The sequence below is a fragment of the Pongo abelii genome, chromosome 3 (genome assembly GCF_028885655.2).
Source record: "Pongo abelii isolate AG06213 chromosome 3, NHGRI_mPonAbe1-v2.0_pri, whole genome shotgun sequence".
In the NCBI taxonomy this organism is placed as follows: domain Eukaryota; kingdom Metazoa; phylum Chordata; class Mammalia; order Primates; family Hominidae; genus Pongo; species Pongo abelii.
The window spans coordinates 47,474,359-47,497,018 of record NC_071988.2 but is presented as its reverse complement, the minus strand read 5'-3'; the positions used below and the strand labels follow the sequence as shown (position 1 = coordinate 47,497,018).

General features: G+C 38.9%; 1 long non-coding RNA gene across 1 annotated transcript; it reads left to right on the top strand.

The window, feature by feature from the left end:
• The first annotated feature begins 20 nt into the window (after nucleotides 1–20).
• LOC129058964 (uncharacterized) lies at nucleotides 21–18,337 on the top strand. Its single transcript, XR_008524480.2, has 6 exons — nucleotides 21–161; nucleotides 6,266–6,697; nucleotides 10,923–11,554; nucleotides 12,503–12,893; nucleotides 17,375–17,474; nucleotides 17,905–18,337. It is a non-coding gene; the product is annotated as an uncharacterized LOC129058964 (long non-coding RNA).
• Nucleotides 18,338–22,660: the final 4,323 nt, after the last annotated feature.

Genomic DNA, 22,660 nt, shown 5'->3' with positions numbered 1-22,660 from the left:
TTCTCAGGGCCCCCGCAGGCCTGGGGGCGGCCGGTGATAACTCGTGTATCTGGCAGGAGTAGCAGCAGCTGCCCCGTGGCGCGGCTGCTGGAGCCGCGAACTAGAGAAACAGACACGCCTCATAGAGCAACGGCGTCTCTCGGGGCGTGGAGCCCGCCAAGGTAACTCCGGGAATTGAATGGAGTGGAGGCTGCACTGAGGCCCCCTTCTGGCTCCTCTCTGGTCGAAAAGTCTCCCCCGCTAGAGAGAGCCCTGCTGCTTTTGGAAGCCTTCAGATGTTAGTTGCTTTGCACCGAAGCTGCTGACCGCTGGGGTTCTGCGCCACTTGCCAGGCTCAAGTTTATTTTGGGGGCTGCAGAGCAGACTTTGCCCTTTGTGCTGTTATCAGCTTCTGTCGCTGTCCGTCCACGCCCGCTATATTCATCCACTCCCCGTTCTGTCTCCAGCAGGCAACTCCCCCTACTCTGCCCCATTTTCTAGGTCATAGGGATATTTGGAATAAACCTTTAAGGGAAAAGCAATGCCAAAACTGGAAAGACCTATCCCCACAAATTATTAATAACGAATGTTTATGATATCCTTGTTATACCATACATATGCAGGCACATTATGTATTAATTAAATCTCACAGCAGTCTATTAACGCTCAGTTTACAGATGAGGGATTAGAGGCAAAGAGTAAGGTTAAGTAACCAAACCAAGGTTGGAAGACCTGATAGCAGGTATATACAAAACAAGGAGTGGGCAGGGCTGGCGGGTGGCTCACGCCTGTAATTACAGCACTTTGGGAGGCTGAGGCGAGTGGCTCTCTTGAGTCCAGAAGTTCGAGACTAGCCTGGGCATCATGGTGAAACCCTGTCTCTACAAAAATTAGCCAGGTGTGGTGGTGTACTCCTGTAGTCCCAGCTACTCAGGAGGCTGAGGTGGGAGGACGAATGACTTGAGCCCAGGAGGTGGAGGCTGCAGTGAGACATGATCGAACCACTGCACTCCAGTCCAGGCAACAGAGTGAGACCCTGTCTCAAGAAAAAAAAGGTGAGGGGTGGGGCGGTGAACAATTCGGGCTCAAACCCTTACCAGGGAGAACTGGGGTGCCTTTGTGCTCTGGCATTTTAACACTGAGGAAAATATTCTCATGTACTCAGGTAGCCTTTGTTCTAGGTAGGCATGAACAGTGCTATTAATTTTATTACCTAAGAGTTTCATAGCAGAGGCCTCAATCTTGTTTTCCTTGTTCCTAGGCGGATGAGAGAAGAGCTAAGAACAAATCAGTCAACATACCAATCCAAGGCACCCACTTTTATAATATATGTGATGACTTTGCAGAGAAGGAACACCATGGAGAGCGGAATAGGTGAAAGTTGAAAGCGAGGGAGATTTATGCCAATTTTCCATAACAAGCCTTAAAACTTAGACTTCTTTTGTTTGTTTGGTTTGGTTTTTTTTTTTTTGAGACGATGTCTCGCTCTGTCGCCCAGGCTGGAGTGCAGTGGCGCGATCTCGGCTCACTGCAAGCTCCGCCTCCCGGGTTCACGCCATTCTTCTGCCTCAGCCTCCCGAGTAGCTGGGACTACAGGCGCCCGCCACCACGCCCGGCTAATTTTTTGTATTTTTTTTTTAGTAGAGACGGGGTTTCACCATGTTAGCCAGCATGGTCTCGATCTCCTGACCTCGTGATCCGCCTGCCTCGGCCTCCCAAAGTGCTGGGATTACAGGCGTGAGCCACCGCGCCCGGCCCAAAACTTAGACTTCTATTTAAACGTTTTCTTTGGATTTCCAACTTAAAATTTTGTCTTCATCAAAAATTAGTAATGATGGTAAACGTGATCTATGGTGCTTATTTTTTATTTAACAAACACTTGGATAGCATTTACTATGTGGCAAGCACTATTCTTTTTTTTTTTTTTTTTTTTTCTTTTATTATTATTATTATTATTATTATACTTTAGGTTTTATGGTACATGTGCACAATGTGCAGGTAAGTTACATATGTATACATGTGCCATGCTGGTGCGCTGCACCCACCAACTCGTCATCTAGCATTAGGTATATCTCCCAATGCTATCCCTCCCCCCTCCCCCCACCCCACAACAGTCCCCAGAGTGTGATGTTCCCCTTCCTGTGTCCATGTGTTCTCATTGTTCAATTCCCACCTATGAGTGAGAATATGCGGTGTTTGGTTTTTTGTTCTTGCGATAGTTTACTGAGAATGATGATTTCCAATTTCATCCATGTCCCTACAAAGGACGTGAACTCATCATTTTTTATGGCTGCATAGTATTCCATGGTGTATATGTGCCACATTTTCTTAATCCAGTCTATCATTGTTGGACATTTGGGTTGGTTCCAAGTCTTTGCTATTGTGAATAAGTGGCAAGCACTATTCTAAACTCTTTGTAAATATTTGCTTTATAAATCTTCATGAAAATCCTGTAAGGTAGATACTATTACCCCCACTTTACAGCTGAGGAAATGGAGGCACACAAAGATTGAGTAACTGGCCTATGCACACATAACCAGTAAGTGTGGAACCAAGATGCTAACCAAGAAAGTCAGGCTTCAAGTGTGTGCTCTTAACCCATTTGGTAATTGGACATTAAAAAACAAAACAGACTTTAAAAATGTATCTTTATTGAATTCCAGTTGCATATTAAGGCCTACTTTAGGTAAGAGGCATTTTGTTGTAGTTCTTGCTTTTCAATTCTGAAAATAAAGAGAAAAACATTCAGAAAAAAAAATATTTAAACTCATTTAAGACCACTGTTTTTCCAGTTTAAATGTTGCCTAGCAGAAATTTATAATGTGTATTTTCCTTCATTGATAATTTCTAGATGACTTTGGGGAATACCATTATAGTACCACACACTGTCTTTAATGACATAAAGTTGGGGGATATTTATTCTCCCGCAAAATCATGTTGTTTGTTTAACTAAAAGAAGAGCATTAAAAAAATCTCCAACTAGCCCATTCTTTGATTCTAGGAAAATTACTCTTCTGACTCAAAAATTAGAATGCGATAATAAATGAGACCCTCTAAAATGCCAACTTCTGGTTTATTGGTCTTTGTGCTAGGACACTTAGACCCAGGGGTGATGGTCAAAATAAATAATGATTAGTAGAGCCTTAGGGCCTCAAGGGACAAGGCCACAGGCCTTTTGAGCTTGGGGAGGTCTGGGAGCGTTCCTGGTGCGTCAGGGTTAACCCCTGAGTTGCTACATTGTAGGGAGGTCTGTGGTTTCTGGGGCAAGGAATAAGATGACTAGGCAAGAGGGGTGGTAGCTGGGGAGTAGAAACCACCTTTGCAAAAATTATATCACTGAGAAAATTTTAACAGTAAGCTGAGCTAATTCATCCTCCATCTTGCCTTTCCCTTAATTATTCCTGGGTTATTGGGTTGTGAAAGAAAATCAATATTGGAGCCCCCAAATCACTAAGCTAAAGGGAAAAGTGAAGCTTGGAGCTGCTTAGGGCCAACCTGCCTCCGGTTCTATTCAAACTCACACCTCTGCTCACTGACATATCTGATTGCCTCCTTTGGAGAGGCTGGTCAGAAACTCAGAATAATGCAACCATTTGTCTCTTATCTACCTATGACCTGGAAAGCCCCGTCCCTGGTTCCAGTATTCTTGCCTTTGCTTTGAGTTGTCCCATCTTTCCAGACAGAACGAATGTTCATCTTGCATATGTTGATTGATGTCTCATGTGTCCCTAGAATGTATAAAACCAAACTGTGCTCTGACCACCTTGGGCACATGTCGTCAGGACCTCCTGAGGCTGTGTCATGGGGTTGTGTCCTCAACCTTGGCAAAATAAACTGTAAATTAACTGAGACGTGTCTCAAATTTTTGGGATTCACATTTTGGTGACCACAGAGGGACTCTGAGTGGAGATGCCCCTGACCTTTGGCAAACCTCCTATCAGTGCTTGGTACCAGCATGAGCTAATTTTATGGCTCAAACCAATAGGACAATTTGCTGAGGTCTGAGAGCACCCCCTCCAGAGAATCCCTGATTTCCCCAAATTTGGTCAAGATCTAAAGTTTATTTTACTGTACAACTCCTGTTTTTTGGAGTTTTACTTGCTTCCATCAAGAAAGACAAATTTCCTGTTTCCATGACATTGGAAGGCAGGTAACTCCTTTATGGAGTTTGGCTCACTTCCAACAGGGAAGAGGAGAGTTTTTTTTTTTTTTTTTTTTCCTGCTTCTTGAATGGTAGAGAGCAGTCTATAGCCTGAGACTCGTCCCTAGGTAAGTAACTGAATTGGGATTTGTCTTGGTTAAAGTTAAGATTAACGACCAACTGGTCTTAATTTCTCCTTACCATTAGAGCACTCAGTTGTCATATAAATTGTGCCATTGTTTGTTTTGCCTGTTTTTTGTTGTTGTTGTTTGTCTGTTTTTTATTGTTGTTTTGGTCTTTTTCCCATTGGGTTTGATCAACTCTATCCAACTTGATCAAATCCAAAGGAAAGTTCCAAATTATGGGGAAGAAGGCCTGAGAAGTGGCTAAATTCTAAAAAAAAAAAAAAAAAAAAAAAAAAAAAAAAAAAAAAAAAAAGGATGGTGTGGTGGGGAGGAAAATGGCCAGCAAAAGGAAAAAAAGGAAGGATTTTTGATTTTGACTACTAAAGGGGCTTTATTTACATAACGCCACCCTTTTTGTTAGGCCAAACTGAAAGCAATGGCTATCCTCCCACACTGCTAAGGTCCCACCCGATAGCTAAGGTTGTGCCTTTTTTTTTTTTCCTACCAAAACAGCCCTGGGTTTGGTTCCTAAATCAAGCCCTTTCTGGTTTGATACTTGGTACTTCTGAAATAGCAGCAATTTGTCCTTTTTCTGGTTTGATACTTGGTACTTCTGAAATAGCAGCAATTTGTCCTAGCTGAAATATAGTAAGGACTAAACTGATTTTTTTATCTTGCCCAAATTCCTATCTAAGGTGTCTGGGGAGTCATGCCCTACAAATAATAAGTTCTTATCAGAAGGGTTTTATTTAAGCCTATATATCATGACTTATTTTCCAACCTGACTCTGACATAACATTACGAGACAAGGAAGAAAAGCAAAATTGTTTTACCCTAAAACATGTTTCTTTGCCATATCTTGAAATGGCCTTGCAAAGCTGTTCTTTGTAGGGGAGAATTTGCATCTTTAAAGAATCTCTGTTAACATAGCTAGATCTTTTTCTTCCAGATCCTCCCAATCCTAAAACGATTAACTAAGATCTGAATAGGTAACATTTTTCATCTATTGTCTCTAAGGGCCGCCACTATTAAGACTTCAAAAGAACTTTGGTCTCCACAATCTTTATCTTAATCCGAACATTCCCTTTCTATGAATCCCATGTCTTTAGGCAAACTCAACCAATTGTCAACGAGAAAATGTTTAAATTTGCCTATAGCCTGGAAGCCCCCCACACCCACCTGGTTTTGAATTATCCCACCTTTCTGGACCAAACCAATATATTTCTTAAATGTATTTAATTGATGTCTCGTGTCTCTCTAAAATGTGTCAAACCAAGCCTCGCCCTGACCACCTTGGGCACACGTTCTCAGGACCTCCTGAGGGCTGTGTCATGCGCCATGATCAGTCATATTTGGCTCAGAATAAAGCTCTTCAAATATTTTAGAGTTCAACTCTTTTCACTGACAATAGTAATGAGATTTTAAAAGATTTTTTTAAAAAAGGAACTCAATGGTTAAAAGTCAGCTTAATTAAAAGCTAACATCCAAGATGTGTGTGTGTGTGTATGTGTGCATGTGTGCGTGTGTGTATTTAAAAGGCCTTCATGTTTTGTTTTTTTTTCTCTCCCAGGACCTTGTCTTTTTTTTTTTTTTTTAAGTAATTTTTTTTTCTTCTTAGTTGACTGAATTCTGTGTTCTTCATTAATATCTATTGCAACTGAGAGACAGGACTAGCTGGATTTCCTAGGCCGACTAAGGAATCTGTAAGCCTAGCTGGGAAGGTGACCGCTTCCACCTTTAAACATGGGACTTGCAACTTAGCTCACACCCGACCAATCAGATAGTAAGGAGAGCTCACTAAAATGCTGATTAGGCAAAAACAGGAGGTAAAGAAATAGCCAATCATCTGTTGCCTGAGAGCACAGCAGGAGGGACAATGATCGGGATATAAACCCAGGCATTCGAGACAGCAACGGCAACCCCCTTTGGGTCCCCTCCCTTTGTATGGGAGCTCTGTTTTCACTCTATTTCACTCTATTAAATCTTGCAACTGCACTCTTCTGGTCCGTGTTTGTTACAGCTCCAGCTGAGCTTTCGCTTGCCATCCACCACTGCCCACCACTGTTGTTTGCTGCCGTCGCAGACCCGCCGCTGACTTCCATCCATCAGGATCCTGCAAGGTGTCTGCTGTGCTCCTGATCCAGCAAGGCGCCCATTGCCACTCCCGATCGGGCTAAAGGCTTGCCATTGTTCCTGCACGGCTAAGTGCCTGGGTTCATCCTAATCGAGCTGAACACTAGTCACTGGGTTCTATGGTTCTGTTCCATGACCCACAGCTTCCAATAGAGCTATAACACTCACCGCATGGCCCAAGATTCCATTCCTTGGAATCCGTGAGGCCAAGAACCCCAGGTCAGAGAACATGAGGCTTGCCACCATCTTGGAAGTGGCCCACCACCATCTTGGAAGTGGCTCACCACCATCTTGGGAGCTCTGTGAGCAACGACCCCTGGTAACACAACCGAGGCTACTCTGGGGTTTTTAAGGAAGAGTATAGTTTAGACACTTAGAAATGTCTTTATTTTTAAAGTGCAGTGTAAAAGCATCATGTGGTCTAACCTTAAAATAATTCTCTTTTTGAAGACCCAGGATTCATCTATGGGCTCTGCCCAGAGCTTAGAGATCCAGTTAAAAAATGAATAGTCCCTATCTAAATAAAACTGGTCTCCTTATACAATCCTATGATAGATTTCTATAATTTTATGTTTGATTTGGCATCCATCATCAATCTCCCTTTAGTACCACCAGACTTTTTCTCTATATACCTTATGATGTAAATTTTGTTATTTGATTTTTACCTGCGTTGTTTCATTTAATGTCTAAATTTATGGCTATTTAGCTGACAACTGCCTAGTGTTGTGAAACAGGTTATCAAAAATCTGAAAGTCTAAGATAGAAAAAAAGGTCTTTATGAATCTATAAGATGTACTTCTATCGGCATGCCTAATATGTCTATGTATTTGTGTGTTGAGTACACAATGTTTCACTACTGAAAATATATAAAAGAGCTCTAATTGGCTTAAAGAAAAATAGAAGCACTTAAATCAAATACCTTCTTAAAAAAAAGGAAAGACTAGTTGAATGCTTTTTTTTTTTTTTTTTGAGGTGGAGTTTTGCTCCTGTCACCCAGGCTAGAGTGCAATGGCATGATCTTGGCTTAATACAACCTCTGTCTCTTGGGTTTAAGCAATTCTCCTGCCTAAGCCTCCCATGTAGTTGGCATTACAGGCATGCACCACCACACATGGCTAATTTTTGTATTTTTAGTAGAGATGGGGTTTTGCCATGTTGGTCAGGGTGGTCTTGAACTCCTGACCTCAGGTGATCTGCCCACCTTGGCCTCCCAAAGTGCTGGGACTATAGCATGAGCCACTGTGCATGGCTGTCCAATGCTTTTTCAAGTTTACATGATTTAAGTAAAATCCTTTTTTTTTTTTTTTTTTGAGACAGAGTCTGGCTCTGTTGCCCAGGCTGGAGTGCAGTGGCACGATATCAGCTCACTGCAACTTCTGCTTCCTGGGTTCAAGTGATTCTCCTGCCTCAGCTTCGGAGTAGCTGTGATTACAGGTGCGCAGCACCACCCCCAGCTAATTTTTCGTATTTTTAGTAGAGACAGGGTTTCACCATGTTAGCCAGGCTGGTCTCGATCTCCTTACCTCATGATCCGCCCACCTAGGCCTCCCAAAGTGCTGGGATTACAGGTGTGAGCCACTGTGCCCAGCCGTAAAATCTTTAATAAATAAGCTAGCTTTAAAATTATTGATAAAGTAATATTAGAAATATCTTAAGAATTGCCAGCATACATTTTTGTTTGCATTTATTAATCAAGCAATTTCATACTTATCCCTGCCAAATACCATAAGGTGTCAAAATTTGGCATAGGGGTTACAAACTTATAAACCCAGCCCGAGATTGCTTTCATAATCTTTAATAAATAAGACATTGCTATTGGTTTAATGAAAATAGCTATATTTTGAATTATTTAGTAAAATTACCATAACTTCTAATATTGTGGCATTAGGCAGTCTAATCCACAGGCAGCAAGGAAGTTTGTTTGGGGGAAAGGACTATTACTGTCTTTGTTTCAAAGCTAAAATATAAATTAAATTCCTTCTAAAGTTTGGGAATAAGCAAGGACAGCTTGGAGGTTAGAAGCAAGATGGAGTCAGTTAGGTCATGTCTTTTTCACTGTCTCAGAATTTTGAAAAGGTGAGTTTCATAACTTTAATTGATGGCTTTCACAGTTTTCATAAATAATGTAGGTAGATGAATAAAATAAAATAGATGTAATGGGATAAATACTTGTAGGCAAACTTGTCATAATTTAGAATCTAAAGTTATACTAAAATATTTCATTATTTAGGTATTTTCCAATAAAAATATATTGTAGGAAAACATTCTTTCTAGAAAAAAGTGTCCTTTTAAAAAAATGGACAATTTTTTTCTAATTCAAAGCTTAAAGGTTATGTATAAAACAAGGTAAAAGGAGCCAGGAAATAAGAGATGTAAAGAAACTTATAGAAATAAAGAGGTATATTTTGGTAAGAAAGCTTAAAGAGAAATAATTTTATATGAGAAAGAATATTACATGGTAAATTTAGACCTAGAATAAAATGACTGGTTGTTTAAGAAAGAGGGATGTTCAGGACAAACCAGAAAGTCCAAGCATGTTATGAATGGTCTGGGTAAGTCACAATGAAAGAATTTATTTAAAAAAACCCAAAATCTTTTATATGATCAAGTTGTCTGTAGTTAAAGGGAAATTATAATGGTCTTTCCAGAGACTTGGTTTGATGTAAAAAAAACCAAAAACATTTATATAGTAAAGAATTGATTAGAACAATAAAAGTTCCTTAAGGTATTGATTTAAATTATAAGAGATTTTATTTATATCTTAACCCAAAGTTAAACTTCTATTGCATCTTGCTGTTTTTGGTTTTCTCTCCCCTTTTAAAAGGAGTGAAATAATAATGCTCTCCTTCAACTCATGTAAGTTTTTCTTTCCTCAACTTCTGTTTGTTGTGGCCTGATGCTACCAGTATTTTCTTAAAGATCTGAAGGAAATGTTTTCTTCCAACATAATGTTCTGAACACTGAAGAAGGTCTTTTCTTTTGCCTTTTAGTAACTGCCCTAACGGATTTTAGGTTTTATAAAAATAATTCCTATGCCATTATTATTAAGTTTTTATTTGCTTAGGAAAAGAACTGAGATTAAGTTTTTTTTTTAAGTTAAGGTTATTACATCCATGTATCTTTCTGTATGTGCTTTTAAAGTACTTGTGACATTAAGTTACAGGGCTTTGACTCCTGGGTCTAAAAAGGACACCAAGTCCTGCTAAGTCTTAAACACTGACAGCAATTAAAACATCTTCAGCCCTCTTGATTGGAATCAGAATATGCCAATCAAAATAAACTGCATTCCTGAGACACAAGGTCAGAAATTAAAGTCATTCAACTCCTCAAATTCCAGGGACTATTGTGGAAGAGGTGGGCATGTGAGATCGTAAGGGCTGATTTTAAGAGATAAAATAAGTTCAGTTTTTCTATAAATTAACCAGTAATGTCAAAGACACACTTATTCAAGACCAGCATATGGACCCCTGTGTCAGATTAACAAGATTTTCTTGAAGCATTAACCAACTCCTTAATAAAGATTATAAAGGTTATAAAAGGCTTATGGAAGTTAAATTTTATGATCAATATTAAGATTTTATAGATTATTTATAAAATTTTGAAAAACAAATTTATTTGGCTTCATGCTGTTTTTATTAGAGCTAAATGTTTAGAAAATTAAGTGTCCTCTCTCAAAGAATGAAGGTTTTCATTTTTTTTTTTTTTTTAAACCCTTGAGTTATCACTCTGGTTAAATGAATAACTTATTTTACAATAACCTGTAATCCTGTTTTGTGATATCAAGTGTAAACCTTTGATATTTGACAAACTTTCCAAAATCAAAATTATAAATTATGTCTTTTTTTCCAGCGGGGCACACACCTGTAATTCAAGCATTTTGGGAGGCCAAGGAGGGAGGATCTTTTGAGGTCAAGAGTTTGAGACCAGCCTGGCCAACATGGTGAAACTCTGTCTCTACCAAAAAATACAAAAATTAGCTGGGCATGGTGGCACACACCTGTAATCACAACTACTGGGGAGGCTGAGGCAGGAGAATCACTTGAACCCAGGAGATGGAGGTTGCAGTGAGCTGAGATCATGCCACTGCACTCCAGCCTGGGTGACAGAGCGAGACTCTGTCTCAAAAAAAAATTATGTCTTTTTTTGAACTAATTAATCCTTTAAGATATTATTAATAGGTTCCCTAATGTCAAAAAATGACATATTTGGTTATTTGGTATAAAAATTATACAGGAAACACCATCAAATAAGAAATGGTGTTTGGTTTTCTTTGGGCTGTATTTGTATGAAAATGTTATTGGTATGTATTCTAAAATTATGGGAAACTTCTGTAATTCTGATATGACTTAGTGTACATTATCAGTAATAATTATAATTGTTATGTTAAATTATTGTGTGCAACAGAGGTAACAAATTTCCTCATCAATTGTGTCTTTGACTATGGCTGCCCTAAAACTTTTTGTCATCCGTGGACAATTATTGTCTTTTTTTGGTTCTCTTTAGAAGGTAGTTTTATAAAACTCTAACAGGTGCTTTTAATGCAGGTTTCTGATAACTTTGGAGATTGTGACATCAGAATAGATGAAAAACTTTCAGGAGTCATGGAGAGATGAAATATTCATGAATATCAAGCAGAACAGGAATTAACTGCATGGATGAAACTAATAGAAGTCTGAAGTAATCTGTTTAACTTTTTGCCTAAAATGGTGCTGATCCTTTTGTTTTTCAAAGTCAAGAAAATGTTTAAGCTATTTACAGCTTTTAACAATTGAGTAAGTATACCCCTATGAATAAAATTTGGAGCATATTTCTTTCTGTGTACCTGATTTCTACAGAATTTGGAAACTATTTGTGAGTATTCTTAACTTACGACAATACAGTTATTTGCATAAATGCAATAAGAATCTGTTTTCATTTGTAACAGGACACAATTGGAGAAACTAGTTACTTTACCAAGGCTCTTTACTGGGATGGTGTTCTTTGCTTTAAGGAATCAAACTTGACTTATGGAATCAATACAAGCCCCTTGGGAAAACTGGCCTCATACTTTTGTCTACACAGTCCCTGTACTGGTTTCCTGACCTGTGGTAAGTAAAAAATGTCACTTTCTGACAGGTCCAGGAGCCCCAGGTTTATCTTGGAACCTCAAGAGGAATGGAATTCACCCAACTCATAGGTATTTGATGGTACAAATCCATGGCTGGGTTTGACTTTAAAAAAGTCTTATTTGAGATTTCTTCTATGGAATAAAGTACCATCAAAGCAAAGTTAAAAGCCTATGTAAAAAAAAGGAAAAAATTATTTTTGTTGCACTGTAAACAAATAATCAGGCCAAGTATAATAAAGCAAGTCAGGGCCAGGTGTGGTGGCTGACACCTGTAATCCCAGCATTTTGGAAGGCCAAAGTGGATGGATCATGAGGTCAGGAGTTCGAGACCAGCCTGGCCAAGATGGAGAAACCCCATCTCTACTAAAAATACAAAAATTAGCCAGGCATGGTGGCACATGCCTGTAATCCCAGCTACTCGGGAGGCTGAGGCAGGATAATTGCTTGAACCCAGGAGGCAGAGGTTGCAGTGAGCTGAGATCACACCTCTGCACTCCATCCTGGCAACAAGAGCAAGACTCTATCTCAAATAAATAAATAAATAAATAATAAAAAAGCAAATCAGTCCTACCATGATTTGTCTTTAGTAAAAATGGGAAACTGGAGAGAAAAAATTATGTTTCAAAAACTATAGTACACCTGTTCTTAGATTCCAGTCTTGCTTAATGTTTTTCAACTTTTATTATTTTCTACAGTTTGGACTGAATTCTAATTTTTCTTGGCTACAAGCCTTCAAAATATTGCTTTCAGTTTCTTTTCCTTCTTTACCACCCCCCGATTTATCCTAATTTGGAGTCACTGAAAACTAAGCTGTGCATTCATAAAGCCCTGTGAACAGAAGCTAGACAACTTAAACTTCGGAAGAAAATAACAACAACGTATTTACATACATAAGCCACTTACTGCCTATCTATTGATGTGTGGACTTCAGAGTAATGTGGCCTATATGGATTTTCCAGGATGTTCATTTGTTTGTTCTTGTTTTTCTCCCTTCCTCCTCCTATTTTCTCTTTATAGGACATGAGGCTTTACAGCCTGCTAAAAATGAGCCTTCCTAAATAACAGTGGGACCTACCCATCTAGGAATAAACCATCCCAGCCATGAGAGATCAGACAAAACCTCAGACCAGAGATGCATTTTCTTCTAAAATGCTTTCTCCAAAGGATTTTTTAAAAGAAAAGTGTAGGGTCCAGCCCCACAGGGTCAGTGGGTTTTCTGCTCGTGTGCAGAGATGAGAGAGCATAGAAATAAACGCACAAGACAAAGAGATGAAAGACAGCTGGGTCCCGGGGACCACTACCACAAAGACGCGGAGACCAGTAGTGGCCTTGAATGCCAGGCTGCGCTGATATTTATTGGATACAAGACAAGGGCAGGGTAAGGAGTGTGAGCCATCTCCAATGATAGGTAAGGCCACATGGGTCATGTGTCCACTGGACAGGGGGCCCTTCCCTGCCTGGCAGCTGAGGCAGAGAGAGAGAGAGGAGAAAGAGAGAAACAGCTTACATTATTATTTCTGCTTCTCAGGGACTTTTAGTACTTTGACTAATTCGCTACTGCTAACTAAATGGCAGAGCCAGGTGTACAGGATGGAACATGAAGGCGGACTAGGAGTGTGCCACTGAAGCACAGCATCACAGAGACATGGTTAGGCCTCCAGATAACTGCGGGCGGGCCTGACTAATGTCAGACCTTCCACAAGAGGTGGAGGAGTAGAGTCTTCTCTAAACTCCCCTGGGGAAAGTGAGACTCCCTTTCCTGGTCTGCTAAGTAGCGGGTGTTTTTCCTTGACACTAATGCTACCACTAGACCACGGTCCGCTTGGCAACAGGCGTCTTCCCAGATGCATTACCGCTAGACCAAGGAGCCCTCTGGTGGCCCTGTCTGGGCATAACAGAAGGCTCACACTTGTCTTCTGGTCACTTCTCCCTATGTCTCCTTAGCTCCTATCTCTGTATGGCCTGGTTTTTCCTAGGTTATGATTATAGAGCGAGGGTTATTATAATATTGGAATAAAGAGTAATTGCTACAAACTAATAATTAATAATATTCATATATAATCATATCTAAGATCTATATCTGGTATAACTATTCTTATTTTATATTTTATTATACTGGAACAGCTCGTGTCCTGGGTCTCTTGCCTCGGCACCTGAGTGGCTTGCTGCCCACAGAAAAGGGGGGAAAATGTGAAAGGAAAATATATCTTGGGGCTACCAAGTCACTAAGCTAAAGAAAAAAGTTAAGTTGGTAACTGCTTAGGGCCAACCTGCCTCCCATTCTTTTCAAAGTCACCCCTTTGCTCACTGGGATAAATGCATATCTGATTGCCTCCTTTGGAGAGGTTAATCAGAAACCCAAAATAATGCAACCATTTGTCTCTTATCTACCTATGACCTGGAAGCCCCCTCCCGGCTTCCAATCTTCCTGCTTTTGCTTTGAGTTGTCCTGCCTTTCCAGACAGAACCAGTGTTCATCTTGCGTATGTTGATTGATGTCTCATGTGTCCCTAGAATGTATAAAACCCAACTGTGCTCTGACCACCTTGGGCACATGTCATCAGGACCTCCTGAGGCTGTGTCATGGGGTTGTGTTTTCAACCTTGGCAAAATAAACTTTGTGAATTAACTGAGACATGTCTCAGATTTTCAGGGTTCACAGGGCCAAGCTAACTTGGGAAGATATTTAGGCTATAGTTTAAATGATAATAAGTCTTATCCTAAAACTCATTCACTTTCGTAAAGCTAATGGGAGGCCATCAGGCTGCGGGGAGGAGGGGAGCCTGGGTCCTGCCAGGGTGCTGACATAAACCATTGCCAGCCATTTATTCCGGAGGTTATAAGATATGCAGCTTCCCCAATTACTCTTGCAAATAACATCAATATTGTAGAACATAACACTGGCCTTTTGAGGTATCTTTTCAGGGTTTTGTTTTTTTTTTTGCATGTCTGACACCCACGGCTCCACCTGGGCCAGCCAACCCAGCTCCTATGGTCCCACCCAGAAGCAATTCAGCCCACAGAAGGACAGCTTTGACTCCTTACTATTTCACCTCCACCCCAGTCAATCAACAGCAAGCACCTATTACCTGGCCACCCCCTCCCTTCCCCCAAACTGCCTTTGAAAAACCCCTGACCTAAGACCTTTGGAGGAGATTATTTGAGTACAAACTCCATTTCCCATGTGGCATGACTAGTCTTGTATCTATTAAACTTTCTCTATTACAGTGTTGTGGTCTGTCTTTACAGAGTGGGGCTTGAGGCTGTTTGTAAAAATGTTGCAGTCCAGCGTAGTACTATACCTAGCTTACACTTGGTAATTTTTTTCTCAATCAGTCTAGTTAGGAGGTTATCAATTTTATGAATCTTTACAAGAACTAGCTCTTACCTTTATTGATTTTATTTACCTATTTTTAAATTTTAATTGCTATCTACTCTTATTTTTATTACATCCTTCCTTCTACTTGGAGTTTAATTTGCTATCCTTTTTCCAGTTTCTAAGGTGAAAGTTTAGACTTTGATTTTAAACCCTTATTCTCTTTCAGTACAAATGTTTAAAGCTAGCATTTGCCTCCAGATACTGCTTTAGCTCCATCCCACAAATTTTGATATATTGTGTTTTTATTATCATTTAGTTCAAAATATTTTAAAGTTTTCTTTGCAATTTCTTCTTTGACCCATGGGTAATAAAGGAATGTGTTGCTTGATTTCCAGATAACTGCAGCTTTTCCAGATATCTTTCTGTTATTAGTTATCAGTTTAATCCTATTTTGGACACAGAGCATATTCTGTAAAATAATAGTTCTTTGAAATGTATTGAGATTTGGTTTATGGCCCAGCATATGATCTGTCTTGGTGGATGTTCCAAGTTAAATAAAAAAGAATGTGTATTCTGCAGTTGCTGGGTGTAGTGTTTTAGAAATGTCAATTGGGTTAAGTTCCTTGCTCTAAATGTGGTTTATTGCCAATTTTTAAATTTGTTTAACCAATTCGTGAGAAAAGAGTGTTAAAATAAACTGTAATTGTGGATTGGTCTATAAATTTAGTGCTGCCAGTTTTTGCTTCATGAATTTTACAAACTTGGTCATTAGATACAAACACAAGTAGGATTATTATGTCTCCTTAATTAATTGACAATTTTATCATTATTAAATGTCGCTGTTTATTCTGGTAATACGTTCTGATTTGGAATTTACTTTGTCTGATATTAATATAGCTAAATCAGCTTTGTTATTAGCATTTTTTTAAAACAGAGTCTTGTTCTGTCACCCAGGCTGGAGTGCAGTGGTACAATTTTGGCTCACTGCAACCTCTACCTCCTGGGTTCAAGTGATTCTCTTACCTCAGCCTCCCAAGTAGCTGAGATTACAGGTGCATGCCACCACACCTGGCTAATTTTTGTATGTTTAGTAGAGATGGGGTTTCAACATGTTGGTGAACAGGCTGGTCTCGAACTCCTGGCCTCAAGAGATCCACCTGCTTTGGCCTTTCAAAGTGCTGGGATTACAGGCCTGAGCCACCGTGCCCAGCCTATTAACATTTATTATTACGACATGCCTTGTTTCCCGCTTTACATCTAACCTATCTGTGTCTTTTTGTTTAAAGCTTATTTCTTATAAATGACATTTAGTTGCGTTTTACTTTTGTAACCAATCTGAAAATCTTTGCTTTTAATTAGCCTTTTAGTCTGAGTACATATTTTATAAAAATTGATGTGGTTAGATTCAAGGCTAAAGATTAGTACCTTTAATATTTCTTATAATGTAGATTTGCTGGCAATAAGTTCTCCCAGTTTTTGTTTGTTTGAAAAAGATGTATTTTGCCTTTATTTTCAAAAGCTATTTTCCCTAGGTACAAAAGTATAAATTAACAGTATTTCTTTACTTTCAGCACATTAAAAATATTACTTTGTTATATTCTAAGCTTACATTGTTTCTCATTTACAAGTCTGTGATTATCCTTCCCACCCCCCCTTCCCCCACTGTATGTAATTTGCCTGCTTTCTCTCTCTGGCTGTTTAATTTTTTTAAAAAAATCACTTATTGTTGTTGGGCACAGTGGCTCACACCTGTATTCACAGCACTTTGGGAGGCTGAGGTGGGCAGATCACCTGAGGCCGGGAGTTCAAGACCAACCTGACCAACGTGGAGAAGCCCCATATCTACTAAATACTAAAAATACAAAATTAGCTGGGGTGGAGGCACATGCCTGTAATCCCACCTACTTGGGAGGCTGAGGCATGAGAATCACTTGAACCTGGGAGGCACGAGAATCACTTGAACCTGGGAGGCGGATCATGCCATTGCACTCCAGCCTGGGCAACAAGAGCGAAACTCCGTCCCCCCCAAAAAAAAAATCACTTATTGTTAGTAATTGGGCTTTTATTTGCTTTGAAGTAATTTTCTTTGTTTTTATTCTGCTTGGGGTTCATTGAAATTCTTGAATATGTAATTTTATACTTTTCATCATATTTGGAAAATTATTGAACATTATTTCTTCAAATATTTGTTTTTACTTCCTCGCTTCTAGGGTACCAATTACACATGTTGGTCTAATTAATATAGTTCCATGAGTTACTAAGATTCCAATGTTTTATCTCTTTTTTTTCTTTATTTTGGCAGCTTCAATTGCTATGTCTTCACATTCACTGATTTTATCATCTACATTTTCTATTCTACTGAACAGACATCTAATAAATTTTTAATTTCAGATATTTTAATTTCTAGAAGTTCTGTTATTTTTTCCTGTGTTTTAAATTTGTTTGTTGATTATATGAATGATTTATTTTGAATTACTGAGCATATTTATAATACATATTTTAATGTCCTTGTTTGCTAATTCCATCATTATTATTATTAGTTTTGAAATGAAGTCTCTCTCTGTCACCAGGCTGGAGAGTGCAGGAGCATGATCTTGGCTCTCTACAACCTCTGCCTCCTGGGTTCAAGTGATTCTCCTACCTCAGCCTTCTGGGTAGCTGCGACTACAGGTGAGTGCCACCATGCCTGGCTAATTTTTGAAGTTTTAGTAGAGACGGGATTTCACTATGTTGGCCAGGCTGGTTTCAAACTCCTGACCTCAGGTGATCCACCCGCCTCGGCCTCTGAAAGTGCTGTGATTACAGGTGTGAGCTACTGTGCCCAGACATATTCCATGATTTCTGTCACTTCTGGGTATGCAGCTATTGACTGATTTTTCTCCCGATTATGGGTCACATTTTCCTGCTTCTTTATGTGTCTAGTAATTTCTGATTGAATGCCAGACATTATTAGTCCATATTGTGAAGTGTTTGGATTTTATTGCCTCTTTAAAAGAGGGGAAGGAATTTGAATTATTTGCAAATTAGTTTGATCCTTTATGAGCTTCTTTTAATACTTATATGGCAGGTTGAGAGTATCATAGTTCTCTTTTATCTGCAGGGAATATGTTCCAAGACCCACAGGGGGTGCCTGAAACCATGGACAGTACCAAATTTTATATACACTATGTATTTTTGCCTATGATAAAGTTCAATTTATAAATTAGGCATGGAAAGAGATTAAGACCTGATAATAAAATTGAACAATTATAACGATATACTTTAATAAAAGTTATGTGAATGTGGTCTCTCTCTCTTTCTCTCAAAATAGCTTATTGTACTATATTCACCTTTCTTGTGATGATATGAGATGATACAATGCCTATGTGATGAGATGAAGGAGGTGAATGACTTGGCATTGTGAAATAGCATCAGGCTGTTGACCTTCTGATAATATGTCAAACTTATGAATTGTTTATTTTTGGAATTTTGCATTAAATATTTTAAGACCATGCTCAACCACAAGTAAATAAAATTGTTGAAAGTAAAACCACAAATATGGGGGTACTGTATCCTTTAACCTAGAGTTAGGTTAGCCCTGCTATTAAAGTGTGGCTTTTCATGTAAGCATTTATATTTTTTATTTATTTATTTATTTTTGAGATAGAGTATCGCTCTGTTGCCCAACTGGAGTGCAGCTCTGTGATCTCTGCTCACTGCAACTTCCACCTCCAAGGTTCAAATGATTCTCTTGCCTCAGTCTCCTGAGTAGCTGGGACTGCAGGCATGTGCCACCTCGCCCAGCTAATTTTTTTTGTATTTTTAGTAGAGACGGGTTTTCACCATGTTGGTCAGGCTGGTCTCGAACTCTTGACCTCAAATGATCTGCCCACCTCAGCCTACCAAAGTGCTGGGATTACAGGCGTGAGCCACTGTGCCAAGTCCATGTAAGTATTATTAATGCCTGAGGTCTTCACTGAATCTCTTCAGTCTACAGGTGGTAACTTGAATATCTCCAAGGTCTGTGTGAGGTTTGGGATTATTTAACTGTTAGTACCTTGGCAGTTATTCTTTGTCCAGTGTGTGGAATTTTCATTTATGCATGTCCAGATTAGCATTCCACAAAGACTGGAAAAGACCTCTCTGCAGATTTCTGGCTCTTTCTCTACAATGCTTCCCTTCTCTAGTACTTTGCTCTGAAAATTCTAGCTACTTCAATCTCCAAGGTCGTATTTCTGACTCCTTAGCTAAACAAGACTGCTGGGCTGTGCTTGGTTTATTTTTCTCATGTCACAGATTAAAAATGGTCTTTGGACAGGGTTCAACTCATTTTTCACCCATTTCTCTAATGCCATACTTCTGTTTTTGTTTTGTACATTTTGTCCAGTTTGAAGTCAAGCTACTTTTTCATGAGCAAAAACTTAGACTAGAGTATACAGATGTTCCTTTACTTATGATGGTTCCTCTTATGATTTTTCTACTTTATGGTGGGTGTATTGGGGTATTAAATGCCTTTTCAACTTATAATATTTTCGATTTATGATAGGTTTATTGGGACATAATCACATTTTAAGTCAAGAAGCATCTATTGTTGATTTGTGGGAGCCCACTGCAATGTTTGAATATAGTATTTAAAATTCATGATTTATTTGTAAAGCTGTCTCATTTTATAAATTGTGTTGAGACAATGCAAAGTTTGTACAAGTAGGAATTGACAAAAATTACTACAATCTACAATGACTCAAAGTGTTGTGTAACAGCACTACCACCAAATAATGTAAAATCTTGATTATCACAATATATTTAGTATTTTTTTGAGAAGGCAGAAAAGTAAATTATATACAATACATAATAACTTACATTTATATATATCTCTATTTTATTACTAATACGAGTACCCCTGACCCATCAACAGACCTAACCAGACATGTACAATAATAATTAAATCCAGTTGTCTTTGACATTTTGCTAGGTTTTAATCATATTAAAATTATTGCTTTATAGATTTTTAATGTTTTGGTTATGAAGGTTTGTTTTTCAAGGTGAGGACAAAAATTCATTTTAACAGCTCATTAGTTTGATTTTAAATATTTAGTAATGTAGTACATAGGTATCCATTTGTTTTCTTGCCCCAGTTCTGTTAATGTTAGGGATAGGCCTGTGGAAGAAGTGGCAGCAGCAACAAAAGTTAGGAAGCTTGTATCACATAGATAATTTGTCATGTCTGAGAAAGCTAAATTGAAAGCCAGTTTTGGGGAAGGGTAATAAGCAACAATATTTCCACTATGGACTCTGCAAAAGTCTTCAGGTATATTTAAGGCATAACATTATATAGGTTAGCATGATTTCATATTTACCTAAGTTTTTTTTTTTTTTTTTGAGACAGAGTCTCACTCTGTTGCCTAGGCTGGAGTGCAGTGGCACAATCTCGGCTCACTGCAACCTCCACCTCCTGGGTTCAAGCAATTCTCTTGCCTCAGCCTTCTGAGTAGCTGGGGGACTACAGATGTGTGCCACCATGCCCAGCTAATTTTTTAAATTTTCGTAGGGATGCAGGTTTCACCATGTTGGCCAGGCTGATCTCAAACTCCTGACCTCAGGTGATCCACTCACCTCAGCCTCCCAAAGTGCTAGGATTACAGGCATGAGTCACTGTGCCTGGCCCCTAAAAGACTTAAAATCTTAAAATTTTCAGGTACAACCATACTCTCTTCCCCAATAATTTTTTTTTCTTACTCTGGATTTCTTTGAGCCCTTTGTATTTGATTATGTTATTTAACCAGAAACTTAATACAATTACAATGAATTGTTTATTTAATAATAAGCTCCAGGAACTATCTCACAGGAAAATAATAATCATCTTAATATTTACTGTAATTAAGGACTCAATTTGTGCCAGGCCTGGTGTGAAGAGTTTTATATCAATCATTTCTATTTACCATACCTTGATTAGAAGAATCTATTTCCATTATGCTAATAAAAAATGGCAACAACAAGGTTCAGGGAAGTTAAATAATTTTCCCAAGGCTACAGTGCTGTCAGAAATTAGCAAGCCAGGATGCAAATCTAAATTAGTTTGACTCTCAAGTCCACTAAATTTCCAATATTCCAAGGAGCTATCAACATCAGGTGCAAGTCTCTGAGGCCACCCCAATCATGCTGAGGGCTGGAGGACTTACTCCCTAAGAGGAGGGATCATGATGGATGGGAGGCAGGACTAGATTGCAGCTCCGACTCAGATAGAGCAGTGTGTGGAGGCTCGCGTCATGAATTTTTGCTCTAGAATGACTGTAGGAATAAATCAGGAAACCTGCGAGTACCCACAGACCTCTCTGAAGGAAGTGGATTGCTCCTGCAGGACCCAGGAAACACTCCAAATACTGTACTGGTATCCCCAGATGAGAGACCCACAGACGGTTTATATAACAGGACTCTGTGCAGACAATCCCTAGTGCCCGCCCAGAGCCTGGTAGACTTGCTGGGTGGCTAGATCCAGAAGAGAGATAATAATCACTACAGCTTGGCTCTCAGGAAGCTACATCCATAAGAAAAAGGGGAGAGTACTACATCAAGGGAACACCCTGTGGGACAAAAGAATCTGAACAACAGCCTTCAGCCCTAGACCTTTCCTTTGATAGAGCCAACCCAAATGAGAAGGAACCAGAAAACCAACTTTGGTAATATAACAAAACAATATTCTTTAACACCCCCCAAAAATCACACTAGCTCACCAGCAATGGATCCAAGCCAAGAAGAAACCCCTGATTTACCTCAAAATGAATTCAGGGGGTTAGTTATTAAGCTAATCAGGGAGGCACCAGAGAAAGCTGAAGCCCAATGTAAGGAAATTAAAAAAATGATACAAGAAGTGAAGGGAGAAATAATGAAATAGATACAATGAAAAGCAATAAAAACTTCAGGAAACAATGGACAGACTTAGAGCAATGCAAAATGCTCTGGAAAATCTCAGTCAGCAACATAATCAAACAAGTAGAAGAAAGAAATTTAGAGCCTGAAGACAGGGTCTTTGCATTAATCCAATCCAACAAAGACAAAAAAGAATAAGAAAATATGAACAAAGCCTCCAACAAGTCTGGCATTATGTTAACCAACCAAATCTAAGAATTCTAAAAGTTTGGAAAACATATTTGGGAGAATAATCTAGGAAAATTTCCATGGCCTTGCTAGAGACCTAGACATCCAAATACAAGAAGCACAAAGAACACCTAGGAAATTCATCACAAAAATATCATCACCTAGGCACATTGTCATCAGGTTATCTAAAATTAAGACAAAGGAAAGAATCTTAAGAGCTGTGAGACAAAAGCACCAGGTAGCCTATAAAGGAAAGCCTATCAGATTAATAGCAGATTTCTCAGCAGAAAGTGTACAAGCTAGAAGGGATTCTATCTATCTTCAGCCTCCTCAAACAAAACAATTATCAGCCAAGAATTGTGTATCCAGTGAAGCCAAGCTTCATATATGAAGGAAAGATACAGTATTTTTCAGGTAAACAAATGCTAAAAGAATTCACCACTACCAAGCCACCACTACAAGAACTGCTAAAAAGAGCTCTAAATATTGAAACAAATCCTGGGAACACATCAAACAGAACCTCTTTAAAGCATATATCTCACAGGACCTATAAAACAAAAATACAATTTAAAAAACAAAAAACCAAAGTATACGGGCAACAAGTAGTACAATGAATGGAATGGTATTTCACATCTCAATACTAACATTGAATGTAAATGGCCAAAATGCTCCACTTAAAAGATAAAGAATTACAGAATGGAAAAGAATTCACCAACCAACTATCTGCTGCCTTCAGGAGACTCACCTAACACATAAGGACTCACATAAACTTAAGGTAAAGG